The sequence below is a fragment of the Halichoerus grypus genome, chromosome 14 (genome assembly GCF_964656455.1).
Source record: "Halichoerus grypus chromosome 14, mHalGry1.hap1.1, whole genome shotgun sequence".
Classification (NCBI taxonomy): Eukaryota; Metazoa; Chordata; class Mammalia; order Carnivora; family Phocidae; genus Halichoerus; species Halichoerus grypus.
Window position 1 is genome coordinate 64,186,904 of NC_135725.1, and position 18,921 is coordinate 64,205,824.

At 39.1% G+C, this 18,921-nt stretch overlaps 1 long non-coding RNA gene across 3 annotated transcripts in view; it reads left to right on the forward strand.

Moving 5' to 3' along the window:
- LOC118524115 (uncharacterized) overlaps nt 1–18,921 on the forward strand; it is a 271,525-nt gene that overhangs the window by 154,801 nt on the left and 97,803 nt on the right. The window contains exon 6 of one of the 3 annotated variants that reach the window (XR_004911434.2): nt 12,451–12,531. The exons of the other annotated variants lie outside the window; for them this stretch is intronic. This is a non-coding gene — a long non-coding RNA (uncharacterized LOC118524115). The remainder of the gene's footprint in view (nt 1–12,450; nt 12,532–18,921) is intronic. 3 annotated transcript variants of the gene reach the window in all.

Sequence of the window (18,921 nt, forward strand, 5' to 3'; positions counted from 1 at the left end):
ACCTCTTTTGCTTCAGAGGTGGGTATGATTTCTTAAAACATAAAAAGCATTAACCATGAAAGAAAAGACCAATAAATTCAATTACATTAAGAGGAAGAACTTTTATTCAACAAAAGGCACCATAAAGAGGATGAAAACACAAGTCACAAATCAAGAGATGTAATTTGTAACATATGTAACTGACACAGGACTCGTACCTGCAAATCAATACGATTTTATTTATCAATAAATAATACCTCCAAATCAATAAGAAGACAAGCTGACATAAAATTAACAAAAGGCTTAGATAGACATTTACAAAAGCAATCCAAATGGCCTGGAAACATATAATTATGTGCTCAATTTTATTGATGATCAAGGTAATATCAATTAAAACCACGAAGATATGACATTACATATTCTCTAAATTGGCAAAATTTAAAAGACAGATCTGCCAATATCAACTGTTGGAGTGGATATGGATCAATGGAAAATTATACCTTGCTGAGGGAGGTATAAATTGGTACAGCCATTTTCGAAATGATCTTTAGGATTATATTGTAAATGTGAATATAGTCCAGCACTTTCCTAGGTATATTTTAGAGAAACTCATGCATATAAACACCACACACATGCAAGGATGTTCATAGCAGTGTCAGCACTGTTATTTATAATAGAAAATTATTGGAAACAGCCAAATGTTCATCACCATCAGAATAGATTAATAAATGGAATATTATATGGTAGTGACAATGAACAAATCATAGCTACACAGCTATAGCATGGATGAATCTTAAAAACATAATATTGAATGAAAAAGAGCAGGTCACAAAAGAATCCATATAACTTAATACAACTTAATTTTAAAAATGTTTATAAATAAGCAAAACTTAATTTAATGTTTAAGAATACATACATATTGAGTAATACTATAAGAAAAGCAAAGGAATGATAAATACAAGTTTCAGGATAGTGGTTAGTTCTGGTGGGGGTGTGGGAAGAGACAGATGAGGGGATAAGAAAGGTGCTTGCAGGTTAATATAGGGATATCAGGAATGTTCTAGTTCTGAGGCTGTCATGAAGTCATAGGGTATTTATTGTTATGTTTCACAACTGATTGTATAGTGACTTTATTACATACAAAAGTCTTTAATGTTAGATAATTTAATCCCACCGTAAGAATGATTTCTAGGGTAATTTGTAGTATGTAGTTACCAGATTGTGAATTCCTTGAGGGTAGATGTTTGGCACAAACAAAATAACAGTGATTGGATGAATGAAGAACTTTGTAATATGTGTATACTGACTATTCTAGAACTCTTGAAAAAATGTAGTTAGAAGAGATTGAAGATTTATTTTTTTAAAGATTTTATTTATTTGTTTAAGGGAGTGAGAATGAGAGAGACAGAGAGAGCACATGAGAGGGGGGAGGGTCAGAGAGAGAAGCAGATTCCCCACTGAGCAGGGAGCCTGATGCAGGACCCGATCCCGGGACTCCAGGATCATGACCTGAGCTGAAGGCAGTCGCTTAACCAACTGAGCCACCCAGGTGCCCGAGATTGAAGATTGATGTCATATATTACCCACTTCTTATTTTGTCTTCATTTGCTTAGGACAATGATTTTTCACAGAATACAGTGAAACCTACTTCATGAGAAATATCAAGTTAATGGGATCTGAATGAATATGCTTTTACTGATCTATATAAAATTGATGATCTATATAAAATTGATATATAAAACTCATTTTGTGTAGAAACTCATCATTTGGTCTATGTAATGTAATTCATGTTTTGGAAAAGGCTGATGAAAGGAATCAGAAGATTTAATTTATGTGAAAATATTCTTTCTGTGCTCTACTCACCTATTCCAAATAGGAAGTCACAGTTTTGCCTGGGTATACTACACATGGCAAATAGATACTTTGGAAAGGGGAAAAAGGAGAAAGCTATAGAAAGGATAGTTTTCTAGAGAATAATCTTTCTCACCTTTTATCCAAAAGAGATTCTTTTGCACCCCGAACAATAGGACTGAGATGAATAGCATTTATCTGCATGCTTAAGGACCTGAATACTGTCCAACAGACTTAGAAGATACTGACAGTGATTCAGTCATATCACGCTATCTGTGTTTGTGAGGTCAGAAATATTTAATAGTTAACTTCTCAACACCACTGGTCCTGAGGCTAGACTGGTTGGAGGATTTGACAGTGAAAAACCAGAGGGATCTAGGACTAGTGAAGTCTCAGGTTTTGTGACCAGTGGGCCAAGATGGGCACCCTTAGAAGACCTGGAGTGCGGTTAGTGAGGTCTTTTCCTGGGATGATTTTGCTAAAGGTGAGGACACTTAGGGTCTTAGAGAGTCATGAGGTCTTTTTGGCGCTGCAGTTGCAGAGAAAGTAGGTCACAAATTGGAAAGAGGAGCCTCTTGGGGAGGTAGAGAGAGCACAGTGCTTCGAAATGGCAGAGGAAGACCGAACTCAGGGTAGGATAGCACAGCATGCAAATGTGCAGAGGCCAGTAAAGCCCACGGCCAGGGCCACTGAAGTATCAGGATAGCAAACTCGTAGGATACAAAATGTCTTATAAAGTGTTATGATTATCTCAACCTTGGGGCAGAGTATAAGGGGAGGGAGTCATAAAGAGTTAAAGATGCTTAGTATTGGAATGAAAGGAAGAAGATAAAATATTCTTCTCCTCAGCAAATGGATCCTTTTGTTTTTATGTTTGGGGTTTTTCCTTCACTAAGCAATAGAAAACAATTGATCTAATGCAAAGAAAACCCTTGCTTTAGGTGGCTCTGTCTTAGGAGGGAATATGATATTTAGAGAAGGGACCCTATTCATGCTCTCTGGGTTGATGATGAGACTTTACATATCCACCTTGGACAAGCTCCTGATGTTGGGAACCTAATGGCAGTCAAACTTGGTTCAAGAAGGGTCATCGACATTGGATGCACCACAGCTATATCCATTCCCGGGGGGATGCTTGGACCTAGAGAGTGTACCACTGAGGGGTTAGTGGTGATGGGTCCTTGAAGGCATTATTACTTTTTTTTGACTAGTGTCTTCCAATGCATAGGCCTTTTCTTCAAGATCTTGGATGTTTTAGGGTTTCAGTTGGCTCATGTGTGTCAGTTTAAGAGGCTTGGTAGAAAATGCTTCCTAGTGGCGCCTGGGTGGCTCAGTCATTAAGCGTCTACCTTCGGCTCAGGTCATGATCCCAGGGTCCTGGGATCGAGCCCCACATCGGGCTCCCTGCTCGGCGGGAAGCCTGCTTCTCCCTCTCCCACTCCCCCTGCTTGTGTTCCCTCTCTCACTGTGTCTCTCTCTGTCAAATAAATAAATAAAATATTTTTTAAAAAAAGAAAGAAAATGCTCCCTATTCTCTCTAGATAACTCAGTAACTAGCAGAATCAGACACCAGGAGGGAACAGTCTCAAGGCATCTGAGGCAGTCACTGACATCCCCGAATTAGTTTGGGAGCAGAAGACAAGAAAACTTAAGACCCTAGTTATAAGGTATTAATCTAATCTTATTCGAACTGTTTCTTAAAACAGAAAGGTAGTGATTGAAGATTGATTCCAGATGCGGTATGAGATTTTATCTTAAGTCTGAGATTTGTAATTGTTAGAATGTCAGTTGTCATGTCAGGAAATTTCAATATTCCAGCCTTGGGGAAAATGATTGTCTTTTTTCAGGGTTAATCTTTTCTACTTGAAGACTGCAATTATGAGCACCGTTCCCACTCCTTAGGATACAGTGATGGTTTTATAATCTCATCCCACTTGGTCACAGTGCCTCTGAAGTGGACCCAACAAAGCACTGAATAGACTTAAATAAAGTTCTGCTGACTGCACAGTAGAGAAATGATTAATAGCAAAACAGCCAGATCTGCCCGAAGTGATTGCACCATAGCTCATCTTCTCAGTTTCTCACATTTTTTATTAAAACGGTTGATTGATTTTTCTGCTTTCACAGCTTCTTCAGTGTAAGGTGACGCATTTCTTCTCTGGCATTATCAGTAGTTTGCAGTTGTAAAGTTGAGCTTCTGTTACTCTCTGTGTGTGCATGCACATGTGGGTTTGTGTGTGCCTGCCTCTGTGCACACTGCTGCATGTGCTGTAGTGCATGAGTTCTGGACCCAGTGCTAGGAAATCCAGGTATATTTTGCTTCCTGCATTCACAATCCAGGCGATTTAGTGAAAGTCACAGCATCTTTGAACTTCTATATTTTGCAGCAGCGACATTTTCTTTGTGTTCCTCACAAGTGTGTGGGAGCGTTTTGTCAGTGTTGCTGAGTGAGCCTGTGCGGCACCATGGTGGAATGGGGAGGTTCCCTGGTGCTGAACCCAAACAGATACTGTTTTGAATACTGATCTTGCCATTTACTCTCTGTGTAACTGTTAAGAAATTACTTTGCTTCAAAGAGAGTGTTTCCTCATTTGCTTGAATATGGCTGTTGTGAGCTTCAAATGAGAACATGTCTGTACCAGAAAACCAACACCTTTCCAGAGCAATGACAACTTGTTTTCTAATAGTTATAAATCTTGATGCTCTTTCAGCATAAAGACAATACCTGGTAACGCATCTGACATTAATCTTTAAGTCACTACCTTTCTGGTTCAAGAGAGAATTCAGAACAGATCAATTCAGCATCTTAAAGGTAGGGTTTAAAGTCTATGCATGTGGTTCTGGTTCTTTCTTTACATTTTTTTCTGCCTTCTTCTCCCCAAATCTTTGGGGTCCGCAGTGACTGACATTGGAGGCTTTCAGATGGACCCTGCATTTGTTGAGTGAATAGATAAACTCATTACTATTGCCACCATATTATTAGTCAGCAGGAAAGCCATGATTCGTCTGATCTCTAAGACATATTCTAAATGTCCATTAATTCAGTCTTTGTTTCATACCAACTGCGGAAATTTTTATTGAAAAATATTCTCTGCCATTGTAACAAGCCTCTGTTTTATGGGACTCCCTTTCTTGAAAAAAAAGCTTGCATTGCTGCTTTGAGGAATTATTTATGTTCTCTTCAATTTGCCACAAAAATAAGAAAAATGTACATCATAGTAGTCTGTTATTTTTTTCTAAGATGTATCAGTTTTTTTTTGCACTTTGGACAAAAAGGCATCGCTAAGCTTCTTTTTCCTTGTAATCATGGAAAGCAGTAAAAACATGACAGAGAGTAAGTGTGATTTGTTTTTTTCAACAGTGGCTGTTACTCAGAGTTAAGGACGTTTCATCATTATCACTGCATTTGTAATATGCTGCTTGATGGTTGGTGTTCAGTTAACCAAAGAAAATACCAGGTGTGAATAATGTCAGTAAAAAGTTCACTATGATGAAGCTAATTATCTAATAAAAATGTGTCTCAAGTCTAATAAGATTTCTCAGAGATCTCAGTGCAAGGACAATTTTGGAGTTTATACCAAGAAGAGAGACCACATTATGAGAGACAAAATAAGCAAACACTTTATCTCGTCAGACTTTGATGTTTAGGTTATTTATATTCTGCCAGATTCTTAAAATGATTTCACTTATCTTACAAAGATTCATATATGGTAGCAAGATAAAATAAATTGAAAATAGGAATGAAAAATGAAGCAAAGGAAAAATAAAGATAGGAAAGTACAATGGAGCCTGGAATTAGTGCCAAAAGACAAACTATGAAATCCTGTACACTTTTCAGGGAAGGGCCACAGTGGGCTCAAAGCTTCCTTTTGGCCAGTGTTAAAGGGAAACATGATCCACTGCATAATTAAGAATATTACTAATATAGTCAGACATTTCTGCCACCAATATTTATAGAGAGGGCATTTTGAAATCTGGTTTACACATCCTCAACAGCAAAATAGGCATGATTGAAAAAATCGTGATAAAATACACGTAACATAAAATTTACCATTTTAACCGTTTTGAAGCATACAGTTCAGTGGCATTAAGTACATGCGTGCTTGTGTGACCATCGCCACCATTTAGTTCCAGAATGTTTCATAAATTGAAAACTTCATATCCACTGAGTAGTCACTTCGCTGGCAACCACCAGTCTCCTTTCTGTCTTACAATATTCTTAAAGTAAACATGATGAGCACTTTCATAATCCTACCTATTATAGTGCCATAGATACAGGTGGCAGCATATCATTTTCATATAATGTTCAAGTCCTCTGTAATTTTGACTGTCTAGAAAAGTGGAGTGGCATAAGAGAGGATGGATGGCTTCCCTCACCTCTAAAACCATCAGGAAGAATACCTGGGAGAATTGGTCTAGCTAAGTGATTGGGTTGGAAGAATTTCTACAGAGAGACATTCACTAGATACTATGGAGGCTACTTTGGAGAATAAGAAAGGCTTGGATCAAGTTTGTTGAAGAGTGATTTATAGCCAAGAATTACTGACCATCTTAGTATTTATCACAGCCCTAAGGGTCAGCTGAATTCCTCTTGTTGGTGAGGCTAATCCAGCAAGAGGGAGAGAGGGAAGCCACATCAGTTGCCCTGAAGGAAAAAGAAGCAGAAGTCAAGATTTGGAAACCTGGAGGTGAAACAAGTATAATTCAGCCCATTGAGGGTGAATTCCAAATAAGCAAGGTTTTGGGATAAGGATATTGGATAGATGGGCTCAGTACCCTTAAAATCAGTATGGGACTCAATTCATACATTTGGTTCCTAAGTTTTTGCTTCTAATATGCTATGAGAAAAACCTGGTAGATTTTGCATTGCTCCAATATTTATTTTGAGTTTTGAATGATAAGTACAAGTGATTGTTTAAGTGTGAAGAAGCAACATGAGTCAAGATAGGGAGGTATTACACTTTGAGTTACACTCAGAATCATCTTTGATTCTCTCTCCTTGTTTTTCAGCCACCCATCCTGCCATTTTTTTAAAAGATTTTATTTATTTATTTGACAGAGCGAGAGAGCGAGAGAACGAGAGAGCACAAGCATGGAAAGTAGCAGAGGCAGAGGAAGAAGCAGGCTCCCTGCTGAGCAGGGAACCCGACGTAGGACCCTGAGATCATGACCGGAGCCGAAGGCAGCCACTTAACTGACTGGGCCACCCAGGTGCTCCCATCCAGTCATTTTAAAAAAAGATTTTATTTATTTATTTGAGAGACAGAGAGACAGGGGAGGGGCAGAGGGAGAGGGAGAAGCTGAGTACAGAGCCTGATGTGGGGTTTGATCCCAGGACCCTGAGATCATGACCCAAGCTGCTCAACTGACTGAGGCACCCAGGTGCCCTCCATCCTGTCATTTTGATGAGTTTTGCTTGCTCAATATTGTCAGTGTTTTCCTTACCCAGGACTTGTCTTCCATTCTTAGTGTCATGGCCTGAATCCAAGCCCTTTGGCATCTTGTGTCTGGATGATGACTATAGCTTTCCAACCGGTTTTCCACCTTTCAAGCTCTTGACCATTTAATTCTTTCTTTAAACTGTTTCCAGAATAAATGTCCTAAATGACTTTTCAGGTCATTCCACTCACATCACTCTTCTTTTCATTAGTCTTCAGTATAAGAAATAAGCATATGATAATTGTGCTATCAAAATTAGCAGGAAAAAAAGATTATTCAAAAAGTTAAGCTCAGGCATGAGTTATTTCCTTAGGGAACACTTAAATCTCCATCATATATCATAATAAACTGTGGATATATTAGTGAAACAATAGAAGAGCTTGAAAAAGATATAGGTAATTATCTTTCTAATTGAAGGTAAGGTAAAGGACTTTCTAATAGAAAAAACAACAAAAAAACCCTGATGGATTTGACAACACAAAAATTTAAATTCTCTGGGTCAAAAATATCATGAATAAAAAGGTATGCATGAAGCTGGTCAAAATGCATAATGAAGAAGTACCTGGGTGGCTCAGTTGGTTAAGCATCTGCTTTTGGCTCAGGCCATGATCTGAGGGTCCTGGGACTGAGCCCCCCGTCAGGCTTTCTGCTCAGTGGGGAGTCTGCTTCTCTCTCTCCCTCTGTGCTGTCTCTCCCTCTCTCAAGTAAGGAAATAAAATCTTAAAAAATGCATAATGAATATGAAAGATCCCTGCCTGTGTCTTTTTATTCTCTAGTCTTAGCCACACTTACCTGTGGCAGTTACTAGAAACAGTGAGACTCTTCCTTTGCATGTGCTGTTCCCTCTGTGTCTGGAATGTCCTTCCAGCACACCCTTCTGTGATTGGTGTTTCCTGGTTCTTTAGGTCTCAGGTCAAATATTTTCTTCTTAGAAAGGTTTTCCCTGTTTACCCTCTTTAAAGTAGCCAGCCCTCACTGTCTCACCTTTTATGACCTTTACTCTGTCACATTACTTGTGTTCTTCATAGCTGTCGTCAGTAATGGAAATCATCTTATTTGCTAGTGTTCTCATGTTTTGCTAGAATATAAGCTGTGTGAATGTATGGACCTCATCTGTCTTGATCAGCAGTATCTAGACTTCTTTTTGAAACATAGTAAGTGTTCAGTAAGTGTTGAATGAGTGAGTGAATGGGTAAACATATATATGTGTAGATAAAAACCTTGGAAGGATATATAACAAGCAATAATGGGGTTATTTCTAGTTGGAACTTTGTAGATGGTTAAATGTTTCTTTTTTAAGGATCTTTTCCAAATTTTCTAAAATGAGTATCTATTACTTTGATTGTCGGAATTGTAACTAAGTAGTATTTAATAGAAGCCATGTTTTATTAAACAATAGCATCTATAATGTCAAATCATTAATCTCAATTAGCTTTGACAAAAGATGATAAACTATGCAGACTATAAAGAACAAATTTCCTAGAAACAAGAGTATCAGCTTGCATCCTCTCAAAATATTCACACATTTAACACATCCAGTTAGCTTAACTGAATAATGAAGGAATCAGGCCAAAAAGCACCATCCAAATTGGATCTTCTTTTAAGATTCTAAAATAAAAATCTTCAAATAAGGAGAAAAATAATTTTAAAAAAATCAAGTACCACTGCCTGGTTTCAAGAAATGGTTGCCAGCAGTTTAGTCTCCCTGAATCTACCAGACATTAAAAAGGGCAGTTGAGGAAAAGGACTAGCTATAAAACAGTTTGAAAAATACCACAGTAAAACTATCTGCATTGCCATCTGCACTAGAGACTTTATGACGCTGGAAAGGTCTGTTATAGTCTTACCCATTCTGAGCCATTCTCTGTCATATATTAGCCTTGTTTAAACTAATCAGTTCAACACGGGGCGGGGGGCGGGGAGGGGCGGGGAGTGTCTGTTTTTTCCTCCCAAACGCAGATTTGTTTTTGACCATACTAAGATCAGGTCATGCCAAAGTGATGATACTTTAAATGACCTCAGATGGTCAAGTTGTTAGGAGCAAAAGTGAAACAAGATATAGTAGTCCTGTTCATTTATTTACTCACTTGTGAAATCTTTATTCAGCACCTAATACGAATCTGTCACTGTTGGGTACTAGAGGTGCGCTGGTGAAAAAGACATATGGTACTTGTCCACAAGGAGCTCACTTTCTACTCGAGGGAACACAATAAACAAAATAGACACCAATTGTGGTAAGTGCTGGAGTAGAAATATTTCCACAAGTAATAAAAGGACAAGGAGCAATAGACAGATTGATAAGGGAAGATTTCTTCAAGGACAGGATACTTAGACTGAGACCTAAAAGAATGAAAAGAAGCAGGCTAGGAGAAGAGCCAGGATTAGAGGTGTCCATTTCCAGGTCAGAGATGTCTAGGAAATAACAAATACCATGTGATCAAGCAAAATGAGCAGTGGAAATGTGAGATGCAGTAGGAAAGATACAGAGACCAGATCACCTTGTTGTATTTATTATTTTTTAAAAGATTTTATTTATTTTTTGACAGAGAGAGAGACAGTGAGAGAGGGAACACAAGCAAGGGGAGTGGGAGAGGGAGAAGCAGACTTCCCGTGGAGCAGGGAGCCCAATGCAGGGCTTGATCCCAGGACCCTGGGATCATGACCTGAGCCAAAGGCAGACGCTTAACGACTGAGCCACCCAGGTGCCCCGTTGTAGTTGTATTTAATTTTAAATGATGCAGGAAGCATCTGAAGTATTTTAATCAGCGGATGACAGGATTTAAAATATCAAAGCCAATAAAGTATTTTTAATGGGAAAATAGCAGAATCCAGTTTTAAATGATCATTCTTGCTATTTTGAGATTGAATCTTAAGGGGAACAGAGGTAAAATCAGGAATTCTAGTCAGGAGGCATTTGTAGTCATCTAGATGAAAGACTAAGGTTGGACCATGGTGTTAGCAGTAGAGATGGAGAGAAGTGGATAGACCTAGGACATATTTTGGAAGCATAGCCCACAAGGAATGCTGTGGGACTGGATAGAGGAATTTAGAAAAAAATTGAGTCCCAAGCTCTTGGCTTGACCATCTGGGGACAAAGTATAGGATGAGGAGATTGGCAGAGGAACAGAGCTTTTTGTGAGTGTGGTGGGGAATTAAGTGTTCTAATTTTGGTACTTTAAAATTGAGATGGATTTAAAAATATTCACGTAAAGGTACCAATTAAGCAGTTGGATATATGAGGCTTAAGCTTGGAAGAGAGTTCTGGGATGGAGATGTAAAATGAGGAGACTGCAGTGTTAGTGTGTTTAAAGTTGTGGGAATAGAAGAAATGAAGGATGAGAATGTGGACGAGAGAAAGGCCTGGAGATCAGCTCTGACATTTAGATTGAGGAATAAGTAAGAGGAGCCCACAAAGGATACTGAGTGGGAGAAATTTAGGAGAGTGTGCTGTTAGCTTAGAGAGCAGAGTACTGTGTTTCAATAAGGAGAACGTGGCTCGGCTGAGTGAGAGTGAGATGAGGACAAAATATCTTCATTAGGCTTGGTAACAAGTGACATCATTGCTGGTCTTTTTTTTTTATTTAAAGATTTATTTATTTTAGAAAGAGAGAGAGGGTGTGTGTGAGCAGAGGGAGGGGCAGAGGGAGAGATTCTCAAGCAGACTCCCCACTAGTGCGGAGCCTACAGGGGCTGATCTCGACCCTGAAATCATGACCTGAGCCAAAATCAAGAGTCAGATGCTCAACTGACTGAGCCACCTCGGAGTCCCTCATTGCTGGTCTTTTTAAGATGGAGTTTGTTAGTGTGGTGTTATGAAACCCCATGGAACCATTTAAATCAATTCTTCATTCAAATGGTCAAACAAAAGTTTGAGATTTTCTGTAATATTTTGTCACAGATACAATTAGCCTTCTGGCCAGGTTCTCTTGGATCCCTTACCTTTTTCAAGCACGCTGGCTCCTGGTGTACTCTCACTCTCACTCCCCACAGTCCCATTCATTCCATCCCATTCACAACATCTCTGCCATATTTGTCTTCCTACCCATGTCTACTGGCTCCCCCTCATTTTAAACCCTTATTTCTTAACCAGACTTACATAGTAGCCTTCTAACTGATTATCTTTCATTCAATCCTTGCAGTCTCACCTATACCAGAGGTAGGAGGGGGCTGAATAATTCTTCCTGAAGCAGCTCTGAGTATGTCACTTCCCAGGTCAAAGACCTTCACAAACTCCAAACTAACAGCAGAGTAAAGTCACTTCCCACAGTCCTTGTTCAGCTTATGTATTGGCTGACACAGACACCATCTAAGGTTCCTTCTTTGTAGTTTCCATCTCTACTGTAACAAATTACCATAATTATCATGACTTAAAACAACACAAATTTATTTTCTTATAGTTCTGGAGATCAGAAGCTTGAAATGGGTCTCACTGGACTAAAATCAAGGTGTGGGCAGGGTTGTGTTCTTCTGGAGGCTCCAGAGGATAATTCATTTTCTTGACTTTTTGAGCTTTTTAAAAAAAGATTTAGGGGGCCTGGGTGGCTCAATCCTTAAGCGTCTGCCTTTGGCTCAGGTCATGATCCCAGGGTCCTGGGACTGAGTCCCGCATCGGGCTCCCTGTTCAGCAGGAAAGCCTGCTTCTCCCTCTCCCACTCCCCCTGCTATTGTTCCCTCTCTCCCTGTGTCTTTCTCTGTCAAATAAATAAATAAAATCTTAAAAAAAAAGATTTATATATTTATTTTGGAGAGAGAGAGAGAATGAGAAAGAGAGAGGAGGGGCAGAGGCAGAGGGAGAAAATCCCAAGCTGAGTCCCCACTGAGCATGGAATCTGATGCAGGGCTTGATCTCATGACCCTGAGATCATGACCTGAGCCAAAATCAAGAGCTGGATGCTCAACCGACTGAGCCACCTGGGTACCCCAACTTTTCCAGCTTTTTAGAGACCACCTGTATTCCTTGGACTATGGCTCCCTTCCTTTATGTCACACTGAGTCCTTGTTCTGTGGCCACCTCTCTGGTTTTCCTTTTTCTGCCTTCCCTAGACTGATCCATATGACAACATCAAGTAATCTCCTTTGCCCATACCTCCTAGCTAGGTCAGTGGGAGGCACCAGCAGGAGATGGGAAGGCGTGATGAGTGTGAGCTGTGGGTTCTTATTTTTCTGGCTTCCTTCCTGCAGGTGTCTGTTGGTTGGGTGTTGCTCCCCTTCCAAATACCACAGCTCTCGTGGTCTCCAAACAACTTTCCTCTCTGGATTCTGGTAACTACTCCCTTCTCATGCCCTTTCAAGTACCCTAGGATGGTAATGGTTCCTGGTTGTGACTGAGTGTGAACAACTCATTCTGGGTTTGTGTGGGACTTGTGGGTTTTAACACTGGAAGTCCTGAATCCCAGGAAACCCAAAGTCCTGGCCAAACAGAGGCAGTTTGTAACTCCAGTGTTACTAGACTCTAAATTCTGCCCAATCCTTTGAAAATAATTTTTCTTCATTATATTCCAATTTTCCATTGAGTGTGTCATGAGTTTCCTGTTGGGACTCTGACAAAGCCATGTTTGTCATGTAAAGTATTTGGAGTTTATTCTTATCCTCTACACTTTAGAAAGACCTGGCTGTAATATGGAGAACCAACTGAATGTGGGGAGTTGTCAGAGTAGTCAGTAAGCTGTGGTCATGCTTAAACTTAGGAAATGGAGATGGAGAGAAGGGGAGAGAACAGAGAAATGTAAATAAGGCTGGTGTAACAGAGTGTGGTGATTAATTGGATGTGGGTGAACAGAGATTGGGACGAGGCAAGGATGACATACAAGCTGTTGCTGGGGCACTTGGGTGAACGTGGTGCCATTCACTGAGACAAGAAATTCTGGGGAGTTTTTATCATGAATCAGTGTTGTACTTTGTCAAATGCTTTTTCTGCATCTATTGAAATGATCACATGGTTTTTATCCTTTCTCGTATTGTTGTGATGGGTCATGTTGCTTGATTTGCAAATATTGAACCACCCTTGCATCCCAGGAATAAATCCTGCTTGATTGTGGTGAGTGACCTTTTTAATATATTGTTGGATTTGGCTTGCAAATATTTTATTGAGGATTTTGGCATCTGTGTTCATCAGAGATATTGGCCCGTAGTTCTCTTTTTTTGTAGTGTCTTTATCTCGTTTTGGTGTCAGGGTAATGCTGACCTCATTGAATGAATTTGGAAGATTTCCTTCCTCTTATTTTTTTGAGAAGAATAGGCATTAACTCTTCTTTAAATGTTTGGTAGAATTCACCTGTGAAGCCATCTGGTCCTGGACTTTTGTTTGTTGGGAGTTTTTTGATTACCGATTCAACTTCATTTCTGGTAACTGGTCTGTTCAAATGTTCTATTTCTTCCTGATTCTGTTTTGGGAAGTTACATGTTTCTAGGAAGGATTAGGTTTAGTTGGGAAGATTGTGAGTGTAAAGAGTTTCACCCCCAGCAGCTTTTATTTTCAAATTATTTAACAGGCCTCCGTATGGATTATGATCAATGAAAAGCTTCTGAGTTAATGTTCTGAGTTTGTATGTGATAGAAAGTGACCACAGTTATCATTAATGCTATGAAGACCAGCAAAAACTTCTTTTGGGGGAAGCTTTCATCACCTTGTGAGTTTTTGAAGGTCTGTATAGCAGATTAGCACGTACTTTGTGAGGGTAAAAGTGAAAAACCAAGGTTGAACTGGGCCCTCCCTTTGAGATCAAAAGGCTTAGACAGACAGAATCCTTGAGGAGGGAAGATTCCATGAGAGAATGAATCTGACTGCTCTGCTGAAATCTTCCCTTCAGCACTCTGGCTAAGCAGGCAGTGAATAGAAACTTTTGAACTGGTGTGTGACCTATGAGCACGTGTAACAAATGACTTTGTATATCTTGGGAACATTTGCAATGCTTGAGTGTCTGTGTGTGACATTTAAATGTGAGTAACACTTGAGTAAGTCCCAGAGTTAGCTGAAGTCAATAAATGCTTTAATCAGTATACCATGGCATTTATAACTTGTATCACAGCTCCTCCTAAATCTCTAGATGATTGTGACCTGCAACACACCATTTCCATACTTTTGTTCACATGGTCTCAGCTGCTACAAATCTCCTCATCTGGAAGCAATTTCTTTTTTTTCCCCCTCTTTTTTTAATTTAATTTTTTATTGTTATGTTAATCACCATACATTACATCATTAGTTTTTGATGTAGTGTTCCATGATTCATTGTTTGTGCATAACATCCAGTGCTCCATGCAGAACGTGCCCTCTTTAATACCCATCACCAGGGGAAGCAATTTCTTTCTACTCTGCCTTTTCATAGTTTTCAACTTGTATATTCCTTATGGTGTACATCATGCTTTGCCTTTTCTGATGGGAGTTATTTGTATGCATGCCATCTACCCTAGAAGATATTACGACTGTCAGACTCTGAGCCCACACCCAGACGAATCCCTGGGAACCTATCTCTGGATAGCTCATAAATTCCCACTGACTATTATTAAAGTCTTGTAGCTGCTGGTGTCTGATCTCCATTCCACCAACCTGGCAATCTTGGTATCCTACTTGCTCTAATATTAACCTAGCCGCTCTTAATAAGCCTATTGATTCTGGGGAGGGCCATTTGACTCTGGGGAGGGCCATTTGACTCTGGGAAGGGCCATTTGACTCTCTAAGCTTTTGATAGCCTTCTTTGGATGTCTGGAATGTACAGCCTGTTTCCTTGAGCCAGCACTGAGTGGTATTCCATTGGCACCATATAGTATCTTACCTCTTATAGTTCTCTTCAAGTGTAGTGTCCTGTGTTCCACAAATGACTTCTAGACCCTTACATTCTTATTTTTATCTCCATTGTTTTATTGTAGTAAAATTGACTGTTTTAACCATATTTGAATGTATGGTTCAATGGTATTAAATACATTCATGTTGTGCAACCATCAGCACTATCCACTTTCAGAGCTCTTTTCATCTTGTAAAACTGAAACTCTACATCACTTAAACAATAATTTCCTATTCCCCCCACCCCTCACCCTAACCCCTGGCAACCAACATTCTACTTTCTGTCTCTATATATTTGACTCCATTGAGTACCTCACATAAATGGAATCATACACTATTTGTTTTCTTGTGAGTGACTTATTTTACTTAGCATAGTGTTCTCAAGGTTCATCCCTGTTGTAGCATATTATAGAATTTCCTTCTTTTTTAGAGCTGAATAATATTCCATTGTATGTATATACCACCCTTTGTTTATCTGTTCATCCATTGGTGGACAGTTGTGTTACTTCATGTTTCAGCTATTGTGAATAATGATTTTATGAACACAGTATATCCTTACATTCTCTTTTATTTTAAGTTTGCTTCTTTTTTGTCCATAGCTGTTCCTAAGAGACTGGATTTAGCCTATTTTGATCTCTATCAGTAAGACTTGAAAGAGGTTTGTGTGTAAGTGACTGATTAAGGAAGTGCTCCCAGGAGAAACTAGTAAGGCAACGGGGGAGGTGGTACCAGGAATAAGACAAAGCTATCCATGCATACAATTTTAAGAGGTCCCACAAAAGGTATCTTCATCTTGTTACTATAGGAGAACTTTGAAATGTAGATTATGCTTCAGTGATGTCTCTCCCCCAAGGAAGAGAGCTGAGATTTCATACATCTGTACTCTTCAGTCATTCCCTTTGGGGATGAAACTCCCAGGCACTTTGGCTTTCTGCATGCTTGGGTAAAGTGGCTCCAGCAGCCCCAGGGCTGAGTCCTCCAAATTAGCATTGCAGAAGTGGGTTGGGAAGCAAGAGCACCCCAGAACTGAGGACGGGGCACAGAGAAAGAGTAGAAGAGATCAAGGGGGTTCTGGGTAGCTCTACCAGCAACGACTACTCCAGCTTCTCACTCAGAGTCTATATTCCAGTGTCCTCGGCATAAACCATCATTTACAATGCTCCCTGCACTGCCTTTCCAGGAGACCCATTGAGAATTCATGAAACTATGACTCCTAGTCACCTTCTCCAGTATGTTAGCATTTCTGAGAGGGGTGCTTTGGTGAACCTTAACTACAAAAGCTGTCTGAGAATTGCAACCATGTATTTGCAGTTCTGAGTCTCCAACCTCTAGTAGAAAGCTTTGTAAATGACAGTGCACCCTGAATTCAAGTAAATTTCTAGACATATGGTCAATTATGTTGAATAGCATATGAGGGAAGAAGTCCCAAACAAAAGCATAATTAGGGAGAAAAAATTACCCACGTGTGCTTACTGGACAGAAGATCAGTTTCATCAGTTGTATTATTTGCTTTGAAACCAGATATTAAAGGAGACAACTCTCCTGAGGGCCCTAGGCACATTCTGCTTCACATGGGCAAAGTCTCCTTGAGCAGATGATCTGGTTGTACTTGGGACTTCTCTTGATATTCAGAACTACAAAACCTCAGACTCGATTTTTTTTAAAGCACTCCTTAGATGTCCATTATTATCTTTGTAAGCCTCCCTGCTCCCATTGAAATCAGTTTTGAAGATGGTTCACAAGATTATAAGAATGATTTTCTTCTCACCAACTGTGGAAGGAAAAGACTTTGGGACAGTATGGTAGACAAGGGACATTATTAATGTTATTTTATAAACTCATAAATATAACCTTGATGATATGAGTACACATTCCTACCAGTGTGTGCTCAGGTCCTAGGGACTTTCTGTTGCTGTCAGTGCTGCACGGAGGAGATGTTATTAAAATCCAGAAATCCATCTCTCCCACTGTGAACATAACTTTTAATTTGACAGTCATAAAAGTCATCAACTATAACTATAACCACCATTTTAAAGATAGAGGAAGTGAAGCAGAGAAAGTTAATGGCATTTCACAGAAGTTATATTAATACAGCAGTAGATCCCACCATTAACTACAATTTGTTCATTTTCAGTCAAAAGTAAATTTCTTTCATGGGAAATGATTACTATTGATTAGCAATATGGTTTAACTTTCTTCAAAAAAAAAAACTTCTTTCTAGCCTCCATTCTTTCTTTCTGCCTTAAATTTTAGTTAATTTAAATGAGGTTTGAAACTTAATGTTATGATTGTGCTTTATGCTGTTGGAGTCTAAGAATCTTTGGCATTTATAGTTCATGACATTGAGATACAACTGCACTGAGTGAAGTTCAGATCAGATTCAGAGTCAACCATTAAGTGACTTCTTTGTACCTTGATCTCTGGGAGGTGCTTTCTCAAGTGTTATTCAATTTAATCCATATAACACTCTTCTGAGAAGAGATTATTAATCCCAATGTTACAATTGATCTACACAAATATGAGTACTCAGTGATGTATACAATTGTCAAATCACTATATTGCACAACTGAAACTAATATAACATTGTATGTAACTCTACTGGAATTAAAATAGAAAAATTTAAAAAATGAGAAAAATATAGAACTTGACCCACCAGGAGGGCTACTGCCTCTGAGATCACTACTGGAAGCTGTGGCAGAATTAAGAAACTCCTGCTGCCATTGATCACTGGAACTGTCTTTGGAAGAATGAAGAGCTAGAACATGGGCATCATTGCTTTAATTCATTGATTAGAAAACCAAAACATAACATCAGTGCTGCCCCTTCAACCACCCCCATAACTACTTCTCATCAACCAGGGAAGGGAGAATGGACAGTGCTGCAGAGAAAACTCATATTCCCATAACTGTGCTTGCCAGCTGAATCAGCTAAATGAAGTATAGGAAAATAGATTTTGCTTCACTTCTGCCTTCCAAACCTCAAACAAGTGTTTCTAATTGTCAGAACTGAATTTATATATAGAAATATAGCTGTAAGAGAGTCTTGGAGGTGATTTTTAGCTTCTTAATTTCTTTAACCTAAAAAGGCAAATCTACAAAAACAAGCTCACTGGCAGCCTAATCATGATCATAAGGGAGGATCAATCTTAGGTAAAGATGACATTGGAGAAAACACAATGGAGTGAGGAAAAGTATATGGGCTTTTGAGGACATCATTGAGCCAATGATTAAAACTTGCTTGGAGCCTGTCCTGTTTCTGAACTTGAAGTTCTATAAAATAGTGACTGCCTCATTGTTTAAACATATTACTTGAAACTCTGTTATACCATTTGAAATCAATTGTTTATTTTTTACTCTCCCCCCACCCCTGCCACCATATAAGTTCCAGAATGGCAGAGATTTTTCTGGTCTTATTCACTACTCCCTTCTTATTACCTGGACCAATGCCTAAAATAGAAAAGATACCAAAAAATTTGGTGAAATACTAACATAACATAATAAAATTAAATTAAAAAAAAGAAGTGATAAAAATAGGGAATAAAACATGATAATTGTGGCTTAAAAGGAGTACTGATAACCACAGGGTACTTATACCAGGAATGCAAAGTTGGTTTAACATTCAGAATCAATGCAATATACCATATCAATAGATTAAAAAAAGAAAAATGGTATGATCATCATAATAGATGCAGAAAAATTATTTGACAAAATTCAACACCCATTCTTTTTTTTTTTTAGATTATTTCTTTATTTGACAGAGAGAGACAGTGAGAGGGAATGCAAGCAGGGGGAGTGGGAGAGGGAGAAGCGGGCTTCCCGCGGAGCAGGGAGCCCGATGCAGGGCTCGATCCCAGGACCCTGGGATCATGACCT